Consider the following 21,506-nt stretch of genomic DNA (forward strand, 5'->3'; position numbering starts at 1 on the left):
TTGGTTCTGGAGAGGCATTCCTTTCCTGCAAGCGGCTGTGTTGGTGGAACCCTTGCTGAAGACCCCACTGGGACTCCTGGCTTAAGAGACTACCACAACTCCACATGTAGATGGGTACTTGAGAGCCCTTGCTGGGTGATGAGCTGGACTTCTTCAGACAGAAATTATAGGGTATATAGCTAGGCAATACTTTGTATTTCCTTCCTACATTTCTCTCTTTTACTATATCTCTATTAAACTAAATTGTTAAGAGCAGCTAACAGACTTGTGACTTAAGAGTTAATTTTTTAAATCAACAACCACAATATAACTTTAGAACTTTTATATTTAGCATAAAAAGTTAAATTTAAGTTCTTACAATATAAATACACAGACATATTAATTTATGAAATCTCTTTGATTTGGTCTATATGTAGAATCCCAAGAATGGGGACTCCCTTCACCAATGGAGATTGTAATATGTCTATGATTTAGAAAAATTCAAGACACTCATGTGTTACCTCTCTTCCTTCCTTAGGACAGCTAACAATAGAGAATACATCTACAATACAATTTGCATTACAAAACACTAATCTAGGCCAAGATAATGGAGTAGAAGAAGTTCAAAACTACCATGAGTATCCCCTTCAACTGTGAATTTCAAAACTACTCCACCATATTCAGACCATTCTTTGGAAGATCAGATTTAGCTATTTCCTGATCAATAACAATAGAGATACTTGGAATAACAGAATCAGGAAACTACAATTGGAATTGTAGACAGAATTGGAAAGTACAATCTCCACCCTATTCAGTGTAACAAGATTAGGAAGAGCTGCAGCAAACTTAAGATTTAATTATTTGAGAATATGGCCTTCAACAGACATGTGCAAAAAAAGGACAGACCTCTGGGCAGTCCTAGGTCAAGCTAGAGCCACCATTGGCACATGTGAGACACAGGAAGTGAGGTAGAGAACAGCCTCTAGAGTTCTCAGGACTTCCTGTGAGGAGGGCTAGAGTCAGTTCAAGGCTGGTGCTTAGAGTTGAAGGAGCCCCTCGGACTGCTTTCCTTCAGATTGGTCACATGAGTGATAAGGACTAATCCCTTTCCTTGCCTTGGCTATACAAGGCCTTAAAGCCTGCTTTGGCTCAGCCTGTGCCAGAGTGGGTCTGGTTTAAACTTCTTTCCTTCTCTCCCTTATCCTTCTCTCTCTCTCTCTCTCTCTCTCTCTCTCTCTCTCTCTCTCTCTCTCTCTCTCTCTCTCTCTCATACTTTCTTTCTCCTGTTTGTAATTAAAACACCATAAAAATTTGGCAGCTGACTTGAGTATTTCATTTTGGAATTACATAAGTGAATTCCTTGGTGATCTTAAATTAATATATATATATATATATATATATATATATATATATATCAGCCTTTTAAAGTGATTTCAATATCACACAACCAATCTTCAAATAACACCACAACATGAATGCAAGAATGAAAGAACCAATAAGGAGACAGAGTGAAGCAGCTTTCAATAAGATATAAACCTAATGGGTAGGCAGAAAATACCTGAGGCACTGAGGTGAGAGGGGAGCATAGCTAGCAGAAATCTACAGAATGGAGTAAGGAGCAAGCCAAGAGTAAGTCACACTTCCCCACCCCGCATCTGTGCTAGGTTCCAAACCTGAGCCCAAGGCAACATCCAGAACCTGGGACCCTCTCTGGGCAGATGGAAGTTCAAGTCAATGCATACTCCTTGAGATTCTAAGAAAACATGCAGTGGAGTACATAATTCCAGCCCAGAGCAGTCTGTACTGAAGCAGCCTGATTTGTGTGGGCCCAGAGCAAGGCCCTGAGTCCCAGCCAAATCCTGTGGCAAGGACATAAATCCCAATTTGAAATAGTTGGTGGTCCCAAAGCTGGGCCCCCTGAATCTATCCTCCAAGGCTCAAGGGCAGGAGAGTCTGCTATGTGCATGACCTAATCAAGCCCAGTATGAGACCAAAAGCTTTACCCAAGCTTGAGGTGAAAATTTCAGCCATCAACAATCTCAAGGGTTAATTGAATCAGCAATGGGAGGTAGCTCTCAGAGTTCCCATCCCTCAGGCCATCATACTATCTTGGTAGAACTGAAGCTGCCAAAAACCCAGAAATACAGTTAAGGGTAACAACAAAGAAGGACTAAAGATTAAGAGGATTCCCTTACCTCCCAAAGAACAGTGCCTACCTATAAAAAGGTTGGAAAAATGAGCAGACAACAAAAAAGTACCTAGTTATACAGAATTTTTTTTTATGGAGACAAAGAGCAAGGCACAGACACAGTAGGGGACAGTGAAAGGAAAGCTAACACATACAAAGTCCAAAAGAAAAATATGAATTGGACACATATTCTAGAAAACTCAAAGAGGATTTCAAAAAGCAATTAAGAGAGGCAGAGGCAGAGGAACAATGGGGAAGAGAAATGAAAGCAATGCAAGAAGAAATGGGCCAAATGGTGTAAACCTTAAAATTTCCCAGACCCTACTTTATAAGATTGGATTAAGACCATTCCCCATTTGGGCAGTGAACTCTACTTAAAGCAGGAATGTGAGAATTCTACTTTACCTACTTGGGTCTGCCCTAGGGGAAGATAAAGTTGTAAACTCTTTTCTGAACAATGAAAAGTACTTAAACCCATACTTTTCTTAAGCTAAGTACCTACAAAAGTCAAGCAACTTGTGAATTTACAAGGAACAAAGAACTGGAAAACTTACTCAGAGCTTTCCTGATGTGAATTACTCAAAAATCCACACCTTCTTAGGTGTGGACTAAGAATGGGCGGTCCTTTAGAAACATCTACAGTGATTGGTAGATGTAAGGACTTAGGGGAGGTGACAGAGGAAATTTTGCCCTTAAAAATAAGAGCTCAGGGGAGAGCTGGGAAGTCATTCTGAAACATTCAGATTGGAGAGACTCATTCTGAGGAGACTGAATCTGAAACATTCAGATGGAGGAGGGAGCTGGTGAAAGCAGCTGAGATGCTGCTGGCCTGGTGTCATTAGAAATCCTTACTGAGACAGATCTTATGGTGAGTTATAAAAAACTGACTGATTTCTCTTTTAAGATTCAGGTCTAGGCCATATTGGCTTTGAGGCCCTTCATACTTATTCCTTTCTTACTCTCTCTCTCTTTCTTTGATTACTCATTGTATTGTTAATTAAAATCTCTATAAAACCCAATTGACTTGGGTATTTGAATAATTGGGAATATTTCCCTGGCAACCACCTTATATTTGATTTTAAACCCAAGACACTGTAGTGAAACATATTTCTGTGGTCAAACTTACTCACCCTCTCTTATATCTATCACAATTTATATCTTCCACTATTTTAACCACTACAGTTTAAGACCACAACCATTTTAAATCTCACAAAGGAACAGGAGGTTCGAAAGCAGATGGAGGGAAGTTATTTCTTCAAAATTAGAATTGGGCAACTAGAAGCTAATGATTTCATGAGATATCAAGAAGCAATAAAACACAATCCAAAGAATGAAAAAACAGAACTTATGAAATATCTCATTGAAAAAAAAAACTGACATGGAAATCAATCCAGGAGAGACAATTTAAGAATTATTGGACTACCTGAAAACCAAGATAAAAAAAGGTTTGGACAGCATAATAAAATACATTATCAAAGAAAACTGCCCAGATATTATTGAACAAGAAAAATAAAATAGAAACTGGAAGAATCTACAGATCACCTCGAGAAAGAAGGCTTCAAATGACAACCTACAAGAATATAATAGCTAAATTAAAGAGCAACCAATCCAAGAAGAAAATTCTGAAGTCAGAAAAAAACAATTCAAATAACATGGAGCTACAATCAGGATCACACAGGACTTTGCAGCTTCCACATTAAAGGACTGGAAGGCATAGAATATGACATTCAGGAAGATGAAAGATTCAGGTTTACAACCTAGAGTCATCTTTCCAGCAAACCTGAGTATATTCTTTCAGGTGAAAATTCTGAGGAAAACACAAGGCCAAAACAAAAAAAAATTTGAAGTCCAAACATGAGACCCAAGAGAAGTCTAAAAATGTAAATAAGAAATAGAAAATGTAAGGGACTTAATAAGGTCCACCTATATGTATTCCTATATGGAAAGATGATATCTGTAATTCTTAAATATTATTCTTTGTAGTCGAGCAGATAGGAGGACTATATACTTAGATAGAGGGTGGGAAAGTAAGCTGACTATGACAAAACAAACACTCTTCTAAAAGAAAATCACATCATAATAGTTAATCTTTTCCATTAAAATAATTGAATATATAGTATGGACAACTTGGAAAATTATGAAGTCATTTCATTAAAAATACTAATAAATGTAGCAGTTATCTGGTGATGGGATGACACATACTAACCTCAGATTGAAGAAATGAGATCACTGGAGTATTTCTTTATTATATGTGCCACAAAAAGGTCATACTCAATACATTGAATCATAGCCTACTTAATCAGCAAGCTGCCTGTTGATTGTCAACCAGGCTGTTGGAGACAAATACTAATGGGAGAGAGGATAATGGAAATCTGGATTTGGGAGTCTGAAAATCTATGCTCTACCATTTATCTTGGACAAATACTCTCAACTTCTTTGCTTTTTAAATTTTGTTCATCTGAAAAGTAAGAGTAATATAATCTGCACTATCAACCTCATGGGGGTAATTATGATTAATTATTTTTGATAATTTGATAAATTGATAATTAGTTAATTTTGTGACCATCAAACTCCATATACATTTAAATTGAGAGGCAGTATTTTTAGTGAATAGAGTCAGCATAAGAGGCAGGCAGAATGACCTGTGTTCAAGATCTGCTTCTGATCTGTAACCCTAGGCAAGTAACTTAGCCTTTTAGTATCCTCAGATGACTTTAAAAGCTATAATATGCATAATAATTAGTGATCTGCATTTGCCAAGGTAATTTTCTCATTGGTAATTTTCTATTCTGATATAATCATGATTGTGGACTGAAATACATAAATGTATTGTGGCTGTCTTCATCATTATCGGCTCTAGTTAAGCACTCTAATCATATAGAGCAATACACAAACAGTAGAATTCCATAATCATTAGGGACAGATGATCCTATCTTTGAGGGGACAGATTTAGGGGAAAAATTCACATATACTCTAAGAAATCACAGAGTATACAATAAATATATAATATACAGAATATACAATAAGAGCATGTATATAATAAGAATATGTATGGGTTCATTATTAGTGTAATATATCCATGTTCACTTTAAAAAAGATTGGATTATCCATCTATACTAGAAAAACAAACTAAAGAAAGTATATATTGTCCAAGTGAAGACAATAAAATTGGATAGATATTCTGTTGAGTTATTCCATTGATATATCTAACTTGTACAGAAGCTTCAAATGGAAAATAAGCCTGATTCCAAGTTGAATTGGAAGAAGAGACTACATTGGATTGCATTTGAGGAGTTTCATAATACCTGCAATCATCCCAAGCTACTCATTGCTGAAAAGAAAGAAAAAGCATCTTTTTTAATACCAAGATACTCCCGCTGACACCATATTGTTGTTAATACATGGATTACCATGATCACAGAAGAATTCAAATGGCAGATGACTTGAACAGGAATAGAAAAGCATCAAGTGAATATGAGTATAAGTTTGCTGAAACATATTAGTAATGATTACTTGCTTATGAGTCGTGGTAGGAAAGATACCAGATAGAATAGGATGTAGTTTTGCCATATAATAAGAAAAGGTAAGGGATAGCAGATGGACTGATCAATTACTATACTGGTATTCACAAAATATTAATAGAATCAGGAAATCATCTAACACTTTTAATCTATCCTCTGCAGGAAGTTTTTGGAAAGGCAGGGATAGAAATTGTATAAGAAACTCAGAACAGTTTCAAATATACCCTGATGTCTCAAAGTAAGCATATCAGCAATGTCAAATACCTATCTAAATATTGTCATATATAGAAACACATGAAGAAGAAAAACTTCTCAAATAACAGAAATTATATAATGAAATGATTGTTGGATAAAGAGAGTTGAATCCTAAGCCCCCCACCCCCACCCTGTACTTCCTGTTCTCTGCTCATTGAGCAAGCCTAATGGAGATTTCTTCACAGAAGGTAAATGAAATTTCTCCCTCTAATAAAAAAACCCCTTTAGACTAAATTCTTTAGTTAAAAGATCTTTTATTCTTTTGGAGAGAAGATGCCAGAGGCCATCATACCCCAACTGGTTGACAAGGTCACAGTCTGAGGAAGGAAAGTCCGAAAAGCAGACCCCAGAATGAGGCTACCCTGCTGATCCCCCTCTGTGACTTCTCTCCCCAAATTTTCCCCACAAATGGACTTGTTATGATTATTATTCTCTCCCCAATATAGGAGAAATAGTATGAGAATAAATACTCATAGGATAAATAAACATATACCCTACTTTAATCCCCCTTAATTATTACCCCAAAAAGATTGCAGTTTAAGCCCAAAGATCACTGCCCATGACCCCTCCTTTCTCATGCACAAGACACTCCAAGGCCCTACAGTAAACACCGGCCAAAAGCTTGAATACTATAATGAATCTTTTCCTACAGTTATCACACTCAAATGAGTTTGTTAGAAAAGAAGCCAAGCAGCAATGCTAGGCACTTCAAAGTAACACAAGAAAAACAGAACTTGTAAACTGAGGAAAACCCCAAAACTGGTCTGCCTTAAGTCCTCACACCTAGATACAAATATGTTTTGTTGTTCATCTCCCAAGAAATTATGATGGATAGTGAAAGCTCACCAAAAGCACAAAGATCCTCTCAACAGGTCAAGGGGTACTAACCTACAAATGACTTTATTCACATTAATTATATCTATCACAGAGTGTTGTAAGAACCTAGTAAATGATCACATAATTCTTTGTTGTAGTAACATCACAAGAGTGTTGTTTAGGTGATTTGATAATCAATTACAATGTAGAATGTCACATATGTAGAGAATTGATTGTGTGTATATATCTGAAAACCTATATAATAAACAGACCATGGTATTATGGCAGAGCATTGTCTGTGATGCCTCCATATGTGGGTCTAATGCACGGTGTTCTCATCTTTATTACTCTACGGACGCCACACCTGAGCAGAGAGGGTAATCAGAGAGGCTGATGGATGGACCTCTATAAGTAGGGAATAGTGATGATGTTAGGAAAAAGGGGGGAAAAGGGGTCCCTATTCTTTTGAGTTATAAGATTGATTGAAAGCTTTGGATAAGTCTTTTCAAAAGAAATAAATGGAATATTTTCTTCAGAGAAAAGATGGCAATAACTCTGCCAGGGTCTCTTCTGGGCAAGACTGACTATTCCTTCAGTTCACAGTAGAAGTAGTAAGGTAATGGCCAAAGAGGAGATGAAGGGGTCTGTCCTCAAACCATCTTCAGGCAGAATAAGAATGAAACTCCAGGCAGCTAGGAGTCCAACTGACTTTTCTTCCTCTCTCTCCTCCCCCAATACTCTGGTTCTCTGGTTTCTCTGTGTTCTGAGCTTTCCTTGCTTTGCAGATCCATTTTTGTCTTTGCCCAAATTTCTTCAATCACAGGAATTAAACATTAATTACACAAGTCCCAGAAGTAGCTGAATTCCTTTGAATAATCTGATAAACAAAGAATATCAACTACTGAGAAAAGGATTCATTATTCAACAAAACTTTTTAGAAACCAGTATGGGAGAAATTTGACTTAGAGCAATATTCCACACTTAACCAATAAGCTCCAAGTGGATATATGCCCTATGGATAAAATTAATATACACAAATTAGAGATTAATAGAAGGCAATCTTTTCCATAACAATGGATAAAAGAAGACTTCTTGACCAAGCATGGGAAAAGAAAAATCAAAAGATATATAATGGGTAATTTAAATTACATAAAAAATTTTAATTTCATCAATAAATGTAATATATTCATCACTACAAGGGAAACAACTGGAAATTTTTTTTGCAGAAACCTTTTTCTGAAAACCATCTGATATCCAAGATATATAGAATACAGCCATATAAGACCAAGAGTTACTTCCTAATAAATTAATGCTAAAAGGTTATGGAGAGGTGATTGTTCAGGGAAGAAACCCAGGTGACCAGCAATCATATATTATTTGAATGTTACAAATCACATGTAAAAAAAACACAAGGAAATCAATTTTGAGGTTCTATCTCATACCCCTCAGTTTGGCAAAGATAGCAAAAAGAAAAAAAAAAAGGCTATTTCTAGAAGTGTTGTGAGAATATAAGAACAATAATATATTATTCGTGTATCTGTTAGTTGTCCAACCATTATTGAAGGGAATTTGGAGTAATGCTCAAAGAGTCACTGAACTGTGTATACCCTTTGAATCAAAATACCAGCGTAAGAAAGGGGGAGCTGTACATGTACAAAAAAATGTTTATAGCAGAATTTTTGTTGTTGTAGCAAAGAATTGGAAAAAAAAGGTAATGATGAATTATGGAATGGCAAGACAAATTATAGTATGTGAATGGAATGGAATATTATTATGCCATAAGATATAATGAAAGGTGGAGATTCAGAAAAAAACCTAGAACAACTTTGATGAACTGATGCATAATGAAATAAACAGAAGGAGTAAAACAATTTATGCAATGACCATAACACTATAAAGAAAAACAGTTTTAAAATACAATATTTCGACTTCCGGTCAAGATGGCGGCTTAGAGAAAGCTAAAGTTCAGATCTCTGGAAACCCTTCCCTACCAAACTCAAACTATATGCTCCTAGGGCACCAAAATTAAAAACGAACAACAGCATAGACCCCGGGAGTCCTCCTCCTGGACCTGGATCAAAAGGTATATATAATTGTGGTATATGTTGGTAATGGAATACTATTGTGCAAAAAGGAATAATAAAGTGGAGGAATTCCATGGAGACTGGAACGACCTCCAGGAAGTGATGCAGAGCGAGAGTAGCAGAACCAGGAGAACATTGTACACAGAGACTAATACACTGTGGTATAATTGAATGCAATGGACTTCTCCATTAGTGGCGGTGTAATGTCCCTGAACAATCTGCAGGGGTCTAGGAGAAAAAACACTATTCATAAGCAGAGGACAAACTGTGGGAGTAGAAACACCGAGGAAAAGCAACTGCCTGACTACAGAGGTTGAGGGGACATGACAGAGAAAAGACTCTAAACGAACACTCTAATGCAAATATTAACAACATGGTAATGGGTTCGAATCAAGAACACATGTGATACCCAGTGGAATCACGCATCGGCTATGGGGGGGGGAAGAAAATGATCTTTGTCTTTAATGAATAATGCTTGGAAATGATCAAATAAAATATTATAAAATTAAAAAAAATAAAATACATATTTCAGGGCTTTCAATGACCAATCACTACTTCAGAAATCAGATGACAAATTAGACCTTCCAACTGGTGGAAAGGTTATGGAATGTAGGTACAGAATGAGACATGAATTTCCAAACATGCTCATTCCTTTCAAATATATTTTACTTGACTGTATATATATATATATATATTTATATATTTATATATTTATATATTGAAGTGGGGGCAGATTTCAGGGAAGATAGTACTAGTGATACTCTAAAAAGGAAGAGAAAAAAGTAAAGAGCATCTGTGAATCATAAAAAACATAAACCACATAGAAGACAGGGGGTTCAGAGAAGAGGTTGCAGATGAGTTAAATATTGATAATATATTAAATTCTATTATATTAAAAGGAAGAAGTCATGTAATGGAGTTGGAGATGCCATTTCATACACAATGTTCCTTTTAGGTCCTACTTTATTTATGGAAATGGTCATATTAGTTGATGATTTTCTAATTCATAATAAAAAAGGGAAAAGACAGCATTATAGATCTCAAATACAAAACCTCATCTCAAATATTTTGTTTTTCTCTCTATTTCTTCTCTTTTTTCCTCATCCTATCTTTTATTCTTTACCAAAAATTATATTGCCTAGTTTGAAAAAGCTACTTTACTTATTATAATTACCTTCCAGTGATTTTGACTGTTTCCAAAAAGTCAAATTCACTCTCAAAATAATATCATTTAGGATACTCAATATATGTAAAAATATAGATGTGAAAGCAATTCTTTTCAGAAAAATGTTCTCAGCCTAATTCCCACACCTATTCATTTTGAAGGGGATAGCATTCATTTGAATAAAATTTTATTATTTTTTAAAAGTCTCATTACTATATAATATAGAAGTGTTCAGGCAGTTACCGGAGTAATTGGAATTAATAAAGTTTATCTGGGAAGGTTTTCAGGCCATAAGAAACTATGTAATGCATTAAAACAACAGTGTCTTACAAAACATTCACTTACTTGCCACAGAAAGTAGATACAACCTTCCAAAGTGACTAATTTACACTCAAATGAATAGCTTACTCACCCAAACAAATCAACTCAAGAAACAACACTCATTCCTTAAAACACTTATATGTATATATATTCAGAGAGAGAGAGAGAGAGAGAGAGAGAGAGAGAGAGAGAGAGAGAGAGTCAATAGGCACAGACTTGGAAAAGTTAAATATTTTCTTTCCCTGATGGTTTATTATCCCTTTTCCATTGACTCATGTATTGAGGGGTGAAGTAGATTAATACCACAAGTGAACATGTATTGAATGGACCTATAGAAATCATCTCATAGAGCATTTGCTGAATTTCCGTAACCACTGAAGGTAAAATGTGCTCACCTTGGAAAGGATTTGGATTTTTGTTATAAGGCAGCAAAACTTGAATGGTCCCTTGTTCATAATTGTCACATTCAAAAGTGACTCAGTTTTCTCTGAGTTCTGAATAGGAAAGTAACTGTTGCAACAACACTCAGAGTTACTGTTTTCTCTTTGAACAATGAGCAAGTTCACTCAATTGATAGTACAACAATGGCAGAGGAGTGAGGTGCTGTGTCCTTTAAATGGATAGAAATTATCTGGCTTTCTCTATTTCTTCAATTTTCCATGTAGCATGTAACCCTGAAACATTCTGTGAGGGAGAAGACTGAAGGATAGATCATCATAGTCTTATAGTATACATTCCCTTGTGTCAGCTAAAGCAAGGAGATTCAAATAGGTAAGGTTTTTCCTGAGACTAAATATATAAATTTTGAAGTAGATGTATAGAATTGGTGGTGCCCTTTTGAGTTTGAGAGTCCCAGGGGTTTGGGGTCTATTGGGTGAATCTGATTGGAAAAAGAAGAAGTTTGTACTTCAGAAAGGATACTACCCACAGGGTAAGGAGCTCAACTCTGGACATACCTTGCCAGAAGACATGAACTTTGTAGAAGATTATTCAGAGTGGAGGTGAAGTGTAATATACCCTATCAGCAGTCCTGCAAACTACTTTATATCTAGATGGTTTTAAGTTATCAAGCATTTGGCAGAATAAGACCACAGATATTATCTCCACTTGTTTAGTTTGTTTCCATCTTCAATACTTTTAACAGAACTTATGTGTGTCTTATGAATGATTAATATTATATATTAAATACTTTTTTATTTATGGAGACCCTAAATATAAATTATGACCTAAGGGAAATGTACTATCCTTTTAGGATTTGCTAAATTATTCCTAATTTAAGAATTGAGTGAACTTGCTCATTGTTCAAAGCGAAAACAGTAACTCTGAGTGTTGTTGCAACAGTTACTTTCTTATTCAGAACTCAGAGACAGCTGAGTCACTTTTGAATGTGACAATTATGAAAATCTCAGGAAGTAGGAACATACAAATGATTGTACAATTTTTCAACAAATGTAATTTACCTGGTTATAGGAATAAAAGATGAGATTTTGATGAGAAGATAGAAACCAAGGTTGAGTTTGTCCCAGAATGTATCCAGTCTCAACTCAGAAATATAAGGATGGAATTAGTGAAATAAATTTTAAAATTGCTGTGATTTAAAAAAAAATATTGTCACTGTTGATGAGTAAATCTACTTGAGTGAAAGAATAAATTGAAAGTGGAGAATCAAAGCAGTCAACTGATGGATCAATTGGTTTGGCTGAACTTAGTGAGACCCATAACGTGTTGGGCAAGCAGTGGATTAGTTCAGTTTTGAAATAGAAGCATCATTCATTAATAAACTTTTATGGAGCTTTTCTGAGATAGAAAGAGGAAAGAAATTTACAGGTCCAGCATTGTTGCTTTGAACACATAGTTTGAATACATGGATTTTCCTCATTATGTTCTTATTTGGAAAGTTTCTATAGATGCATGTCCATTGGTACTGAGTGCATTGGCAGAAGTTTAAGTGTAGATTGTGATGCATTTATTACTTATGAATATCTTTTAACAAGTGAATATCTATGATTTTATTCCTTTTGCATTATTATTAGGTAAATAATTACATATTTGAGATCTAAAGTGCCATTGTTATATGACTAGTTGTGTAAAACAAAATACATCAGTGGAAATGTAAAAGCTATATTGAAGATTGTTGTTGTTGTTCAGTTGTTTTGGGTGCACCCAATTCTTTGTGACCTTATTTTGGAGTTTTTTGACATATTAGAGTGACTTGTCATTCCCTTCTCCAATTCATTTTATAGCTGAGGAAACCAAAGTAAACAGTTAAATGACTTTCTTGGGGTCCTACATCTATTAAGTGTCTGAGGTCACATTTGAACTCAGGAAGAAGAATCTTCCTCACTCCAGGCTTAGCACTCTATCTACTGTACCACTTCAATGCCATATTGAAGATTAGAGGAAGTTTATATTTTCCCACAACAGGGTAGTCCTAGGACACAGAGATTTTGAGTATGAACGCATGGTAGTGATCCTTCTCTGGAAATCCAAATCTGCCATATGTGAGGATAGGTTGGATTGAGAAAAACAGCCCAAAGAATGAGTAACTGTTCATATGCCCAAGTGAGAGATGTGAGGTGCTACAGTGTAGGTGGCCAGCCTACAGCCCTGTTATTTAGCTGTAAATAAATCTTCCCCTGGGGAATGAGGGCCGGGGACTTCATGAGCCAAAGTGTGGGAGAAAGGAATCTGACTCCTCTTCTAGGTGGTCAGGCTCCTCCGGGATTGTATTCAGCCTGGACCACATGTCTAGGTCCAGGGCAGAGACAGGCTCCTAATGGAGAAGGGAAGGAACATAATGCCCCTACTTACCCTGAACCCAGAAGCAGTAAGTATTGTTAGATTCATACACAATGAAAACTTTATAAATTCCATGAAACCTCCCTATAACCTTATTTACTGAAGAAAAAAAATGCAGTAGAAGGCTGGTCTGTTCTGGATTCTGCCCAGAACTGCTGTATAAATGTTTTTAGCTGTTCTGTTCTATTCTGTTTATATTATATGAGAAAGGGAAAAGATTTGGCTTCTTCGATAAATAGCCTCTAATTAAATTAGGTTATGAAGTGCAAAGAGCTGCAGAACCTTCAGTAATAAGAACTACAAGGCCTCCAAAAGGTCAAGTTGTGTACTGGAATGGAGCCAGTGTTAGATTTTGAATCAAAGGATCTGGGTGTGAATCATGGCTTTGGTTGCTTCTTCTTCTTCTTCTTCTTCTTCTTCTTCTTCTTCTTGTTATTATTGTTATTATTATTATTATTATTATTAGTAGTAGTAGTAGTAGTAGTATCCTCTCTGGGCTCTAATTTCCTAGTCTTTAAAATAAGGGAATTGGCTCTAAAGTTCCCTCTATCTTTAGAGCTAGTATTACATGAATGTCACCACAAAGTAGGCTCATTGCACATGGGTAGGAGATACCCTTTGCCCATTGGGTTTAGTTTTAGTTCTAGCTTGGAATTATTTGCAAAGTAGATACAAAGCCTGATGAGTCCTGCCACAAAGAGAATGCTATTAATTAGACCAACAGAGCTCTATGGGGTTTCATTGGCAGAGCTCCCCTGAAATTAATTGTAAGCCACAGGATAAACTTTGAATGGGGAGGTAGGTCTTGAGCTAATTTTTTAAACAACCTTTACCTGTCATCTTTGAATCAATAATATATATTGGTTCTATTACAGAGGAGTGGTAAGGGCTAGGTAATGGAGGTTAAGTGATTTGCCTAGGTTCACAGAGCTAGGAAGTATCTGAAGCCAGATTTTAACCCAGAACCTCCCATCTCCAGGCCTGGTACTCTATCCACTGACCTACATAGCTGCCTCCTTGAGCTAAACTTTGAAAGAAGTAAGAACTTAAAATAAAAGTGAGGAGAGATTATATCTCAGGCATGAGTGAGATAGCCCCAAAGCACAGAGAGGAAAGATAGAAGGCTGTTCATAGGCAACAGAAATTAAATATGTTGACTAGAATATAGAATATTCAAAGGAGAATAAAGTAAAATAAAGCTAGAAAGGTAGACTTTGAGTCATACTGTGAAAGGTCAAAGGCAGAGTAGGCCTTGGATTGTAAAGTAAGAAGGGAAAGATACAAGACATACCAAAGATAAAAGACAGAACTTGAGAATACTTGAATATGGGGGAATTATGACTTCAAGAAAACCTTTCTGTTCTCCCCATTGAGTACCACCCATGGTTCCTTTTAGAATAGGGGTTCTTTTCCTTTTGTGTGTCATGGGTTTCTGTGGGAGTCTGGTGAATTTAATGAACTCCTCAGAATAATGATTTTAAATGGACAAAATAAAACTACAAATGAACTTATAATGAAATGTAGTTACCAAAATATTTTTTAAAAATTAAGTCCACAGGTTTCCCCTACAATCTACAGAAAGACCCATTGGTGGTCTATAAAACCAAGGTCAAGAAGCCCTGCACTGGAAGGACAGGATAGGGAGAAAGATAAGATTACCATAGGAAAGACTAAGTGGAAGAAACTATATTCAATGAACTTTTCCCCATTCCTTGCAACTCAAAACATGATAATGCTGTTTTGGCAAACCTATGGCATGTGTGCGCCCCACTCATTCCCTCCATACACACCTTTCCACCTCTCTGCCCAGCAGCCCAATGGGAGCACTTCCTCCCTCCCCTGTCTGGGGAAAGGGGGTCATTCACATTTGTAGTGAGGGTACAGTTTGGGCACTCAATCTCTAAAAGGCTCACCATCACCGTGATAGTGCTTAATAAAGAAAGGCAAAGATAGAGACTTATTGGTGACTATAAACATTTCAAACCTATTCTGATTTTTTTTTTCCTTTTGGCCAGTTAAGAGTTTTTTGAGATAGTAAAAGAGAGACCAAAATTCAATTAAGTAGTAATGACCAACGAGAGAGTTGAAGTAAAAGGGATACCACATCGTTACTTCTTTTGGACTTCTATGATATAAATCTGTATTCATTTCTTGTAGAAAAATAATTTAATAAAATGAATAAAATAAAATAATTTTTATTAAATTAGACTTTATGGTAAATAAAACAAAATTAGGTTGCATCTTTTTTACCACTTTATATCATCTCTCATATCCACACATTATCCATATGTGCTGATATTTGAAATACACCATCCTAAAAAGATACTAATTTATTCCCTACCTAATGTCATTACTGGAATTGCAACATACAATGCCTTGCAAGAACTCACAGGCCTTTGGGGCAAGTGTATGCCTTATACATCTAAATCTATGTCAGCAATGGCAACTATTCCAAGGGCTTATAATCTCTTTATATAGCAATGTTATTGATAGCAAGTCCCTACCCAAAGATAATGTGACAATAGGGTTCTAGTTTATCATTCCCCCCACCCCACTAAAAGATAGGCATTTACTCTACTTGAGCATTCTCACCCTACAGAGTCCAATGTATACTTCAGAAATGAATTCATAGCATTTTACACTCACCCATCAGCCTGTACAACAGAGATTCCTGTTCTTGCCAGAAGAATTTATACTAATATACATCATAAAGGTCATTTGGCTTCTCCTGAGCCTGTCCAGCCCCTCACAGTTTGTTCTGCCAGTCTGAGTACCTGCAACTGATGGTTGCCAAAAAATGATGTGTTCAGATGGATGATCTAAACACAGAGAGATTATTATTAATTTTTTGGATGCTGATCAACTTTGACATGTCTGGAAAAAAATTAACCTTAATTTTATTTTGTATGAACATAATATAAAACACTCAGCAGCTCCAACCCTGGATATAACTGACTACTTTAGAACGTGCTGAAAAGAGTGACTTTTTTGACTAGTTCAGAATGGTTACAAATAGAGACTCTCATTTAGGACCTTAGCAAATTAAACAAGTTTCCCATCTTCCCCAAAGCCACAGAAGCTGTTGGAATTGGCTGTGGGGCCAGGTTAGGGATGTATGCATGAGGAGAGGGGGATTAGTGAAGGTCTTTCAAAACACTCTTTAATTTTTGTTTGGTTTCACGTTCCTGAGTGGTAGGGCTGGATCCAAAGATTTGTACTCAGAGTCTTTCTTTTGGCTGCTGAGAGTTCAAACACCTGACTCAGCAATCTCTTCCAACACTTCTTGGACTTAACATTTACCCTGGAACAGCATATATCAAGATAGACATTGACAGGTAAGAGCTATATCAAGCAACCATTTTCCAAATGGAATGTGAAAAACCCAATGAAAAGTCCATTGAATTCTCTAAGAGCAGAAACTAAGATTGAGCCTGCCAGGTCATTTAACTATTTGACTACATTTTCTTTCAGAACTGCTTCTTCCATGTCACACTTCTTAAATCTTTATTTTCTTTATTGTCTCAAAAGGCATAGTAGAATAAAAAAATTCAGTCAATCAATAAAACCAGCTCTGCTTTTGGTCTAAGATGATTGCAGTACAGGAGGAACTTCATGACTTTTCCTACTACCAATCACAACGAAGTGTCTCAAAAGGACAGAAATCAAAATCAGACAAGGAAAGGTATTCTACCTTAGGGTACAGCCTTGAAAATAGGCAGGGTTTGAGAATTTCCATGCTATAAGGGGGTAAAATTACACCTACCAAAGTGTGAGCTGATCTCTCTCTCACACACACACACACACACACACACACACACACACACACACACACACACACACACCACCTACTGTGCCAGACTCAGAGCAAAGGCCAGGGCAATCTCTGGATTCTTGGGAGCTGGCTGAGGGCATCACAGTCTTACCACTGAGGACAGTACAAAGCTTTGGCTGCAAGACTTGGGACCTGTAGAGCACAGGAGCAGAGATAGCACAGAGACCAGCAGTCAACAGCAGACAACAGAGAGACTTGAAAAGATAGCCTCAGAACAAAAACTGTTCTGCAAGTGCTGCCTGCCCTCCTCACTCAGACTTCTGACTGATAAAAGGAAGATAAAACTAACACAGCAATGGCCACCAACACCCCAAAACTACAATCTACAAATACCAAAAAAATTAAGCTACAATAGAGAAAGCATCTGACATTGGATAACTTCTAAGGAGAAAAGGAGCAGAGTATAGAAGCAACAGCAAAGAGTGACAAACAAGCAAATACTTCACATCCAAACTTTAAAAAAATGGAAATTGGTCATAATCTCTTGAGGAACTCAAATTGAAATTCAAGAACCAAGTAAGAAAGATGGAGGAACAAGAAAAGTGGGAGAAAGAAATGCAAGTAATTCAAAAGGAAAATAATAGCTTAAAAGACTGTTATTTAAAAGACTCTCCCACTTGGAAAGAGGCACAGAAATCACATGAAATAATAAGCAAATTGGAGACCAGAATTGACCTGCAAGAAGCCATGAAAAAAAGGTTAGACCAAACTAAAAAGGAAAATCAAAAGATCATAACTGAAAATAAGTCATTAAAGGCTAGAATTGGGCAAGTAGAAACTAATGATCTCATAAGACAGCAAGAATTAATGAAGCAAAAAAGAATGACAAAATAGAAGGAAACATGAATATATCATTGATAATATAACATACCTAGAAAACAGGCCTAGAAGAAACAATCAGAAAATCATAGGTCTACCTGAAAACCAAGAAGAAAAAAAAAACAGAAGTCTTAACATCATATTTCAAGCAATTATCCAAGAAAATTACCCTGATATTCTTGAACAAGAGGGCAAAATAGACATTGAATGGGTCCATAGATTACCCACTATATTAAATCCTCAAAAGACAGCCCCCAGAAATGTAATTGCCAAATTCAAGAGATTCCAAGCCAAGGAGAAAATATTGCAAGAAGCCAGAAAGACACAATTCAGATATCAAGGAGCCCCAGTCAGGATTATACAGGATCTGGCAACTTCCATGCTAAAGGACCAAAAGGCTTTGAATATGATATTCAGAAAGGCAAGAGAATTAGGTCTATAACCAAGGATCACCTACTCATCAAAATTTACTATATACCTCCAGGGGAAAGTATGGTCATTTGACAAAGTAGAAGATTCCCAAGTATTTGTAAAGCAAACACCAGAACCAAACAGAAAATTTGATGTCCAAATACAAAATTCAAGAGAAAGATGGAAAGGTAAACAAGAAAGAGGGCAAAAAAAAAATTTTAAGGACTTCAGTAAGGTCAAATTGTCTATATTCTTATATGGAAAAATGATATTTGCAACTATCAAAAACTTTATTCACTATCATAGCAGTTAGAAGAATTATTCATAGGTAGAAGTTGGGGTACTATTTGATTTCAGATGATATAAAAAAAAGGGGGGAAGGGGAAATAGAAGATGGCACCAAGAGAAATGAAGGAAGAAGGAAAAACAGGATAAATTATACCACATAAAGAGGCACATGGGAGGGGGAGGGGAAGAATACTATTATAAGAAGGAGAGGAAAAGAATGATAATAGGTACCACTTAAACCCTACTCTCAGTGGAATCAATTCTGAGTGGGAAGAGCATCTAGAGCCATTGGGTTATAAAATTCTATCTTACCCTACAGGGAAGTTGAGAGGAAAAAAACAAGGGGAGGGGGAGGGGGTAGAAAGTACCAAAAGGGAGGGAAAGAGAGGGAGGAGGGAATTAAATAGACCCTAATGGAAAATAAGAGGGGAATAAGAAGGGAGGGGTGAGAAAAGAAGTAAAATAAGCATGGCGATTAGGGTGACTGATTAAAAGCAAAACACTGGTGTAGAAGGAGATAGTGAAAAAAGAAAGGTCAAGACTAGGAGAAGAAATCAAAATGATGAGGAATACATAGGTCCTATGTGAATGGGATGAACTTACTCATAAAATGGAAGCAAATAGCAGAGTGGATTAGAAACCAAAATCCTACCAAAAATTGTTTACAAGAAACACACCTGAGGCAGGTAGATGCACACAGGGTAAAGGTAAGAGGATGGAACAAAATTAATTGGGCATCAACTGAGGAAAAAGAAGGCAGGAGTCACAATCATGATATGTGACAAAGCCAAAGTAAAGTAGATCTGATTAAAAGAGATAGGGAAGGTAATTTCATCCTGATAAAAGACAGTATAGACAATGAGGAAATAGCAGTATTCAACATGTATTCACCAAAAGGTATAGTATCCAAATTTCTAAAGGAGAAACTATTGGAGCTTAAGGAGAAAATAGATAGTAAAACTTCACTAATGGGAGACCTGAACCTTCCTCTATCAGATGTAGATAAATCAAACCAAAAAAATAAATGAGAAAGAGGTAAGAGAAGTGAATGAGATCTTAGAAAAATTAGAATCAATAGATATATGGAGAAAAATAAATAGGGACAAAAAAGGAATATACCTTCTTTTCAGCAGCATTTGGTACAGTCACAAAGATTGAATGTGTCATCTTTTTTGCATAAAAACATTGCAAAAAATGCAAAAAAGCAAAAATAACAAATGCATCTTTTTCAGATCAAAATTCAATAAAAATTATAATTATTAAGGGTACATGGAGAGGTAAATAAAATTAATTAAAAATCAAACAATATGATTCATGAAAATTGGCCGGTTAAAGAACAAATCATAGAAAAAAATTAATAATTTCTTTGAAGAAAATGACAATGAGGAAATATCATATGAAAATCTATGGGATGCAGCCAAAGCAGTACTCATGGAGAAATTTATATCCCTGAATGTATATGTCAACAAATTAGAGGGAACAGGTCAATGAATTGGGCATGCAAATTAAAAAAAAAACTAGAAAGAGAACAAATTAAACATTACCAGATAAAAACTAAATTGGAAATCCTAAAAATTAAAGCATGTGAAAGGGAATTCTTTATTCTCTTTCTCTATTTTGAATTTACACTTATTTAACCACTACTTCAAATTTTGTTATCAAGAGAATTCACAAGTCACTTGGAGAGCTTCACCCTTTTAATCAGAAACTTGTGACTCCTTTGATAAAAGTTGGCACATTCAGAGTGCTATGATAAAAGTTGACACCTTCAGAGGATGAGAACTGGATCCCAAAGATACTTCCCCCTGGGGAGTGCTAGACAATTTGGAAGCTGTGGCTGGCCCCTGTGAAGAGGGGAAGGGACAAGAAATGACTATAAAATGTCCCAAATTTCCTCAGCTGGGAGGTTGTCTTCAGAAGTTGTCTTCAGCAGGTCATCTTTGACCTGAATCTGAGGTTTGGAGGATCATAGCCTGGGATTGTGACTTGGAGTTACAAGTTGTATCATTGCTTTGACCTGGAACTTTGGCTCTTGAATTGTTTCTTGGGTGAGTAGCTGGCCTTCCTTTTCTGGCTTCTGGAGAGACTAGTTACAGAAAGCCCTTCTCCTCTTGGAGGAGACCTTATGGGTGGAACACAGGCCCCTCTGGTCAAGTATTAACAGGACCTGCCAGGTTGAGTTGAGCACTGGAGAAATATTTAGTGTGATAGGCTAGACATCTTCTCTACCCTCTTTTTGCATTTTTCTACTTTCACTCTTTCCACCTGTTTGTAAATAAAAGCTACTAAAAGTCATTTTGACTAGAGCTATAATATTTTATTTTATTTTTATTTTTTATTTTTATTTATTTATTAATATTATTTTAGAATTCTCATATATTTACTCAAACCCTGAATTTAATTCCTCAGAGGAGAAATTAACAAAATGGAAAGTAGAAGAACTATTGCATTAATAAATAAGACTAGGAGCTGGTACTTTGAAAAAACAAGTACAATAGATGATGTATTGGTTAATCTAATAAAAAGAAAATCTAATAAAAAGAAAAGAAAGAAGAAAACCAAATAAACAGTATCAAAGATGAAAAGAGTGAACTCACCTCTAATGAAGAGGAAATTAAGATTATTATTAAGAACTATTTTGCCCAATTATATGGCAACAAACATAGTAATCTATGTGATATGGTTAAATATGTAGAAAATGTAAACTGCCTAAATTATCAGAAGAGGAAATGGAATACTTAAATAATCCCATACCAGAAATAGAAATTGAAGAAGCCATCAAAGTACTCCCTAAGAAAAATTCCCTGGAACCAGATATGCCACCAAACATTTAAAGAACAACTATTCCCAATATTATAGAAACTATTTGACAAAATAAGCAAAGAAGGAGTTCTACCAAATTTCTTTCATTACAGAGATATGGTACTGATTCCAAAGCCAAACAGATCAAAAACAGAAAGAGAAAACTACAGTCCAATCTCCTTAATAGATGCAAAAATCTTAAATAGAATACTAACAAAGACTCCAG

The sequence above is a fragment of the Monodelphis domestica genome, chromosome 2 (genome assembly GCF_027887165.1).
Source record: "Monodelphis domestica isolate mMonDom1 chromosome 2, mMonDom1.pri, whole genome shotgun sequence".
Lineage (NCBI taxonomy): Eukaryota > Metazoa > Chordata > Mammalia > Didelphimorphia > Didelphidae > Monodelphis > Monodelphis domestica.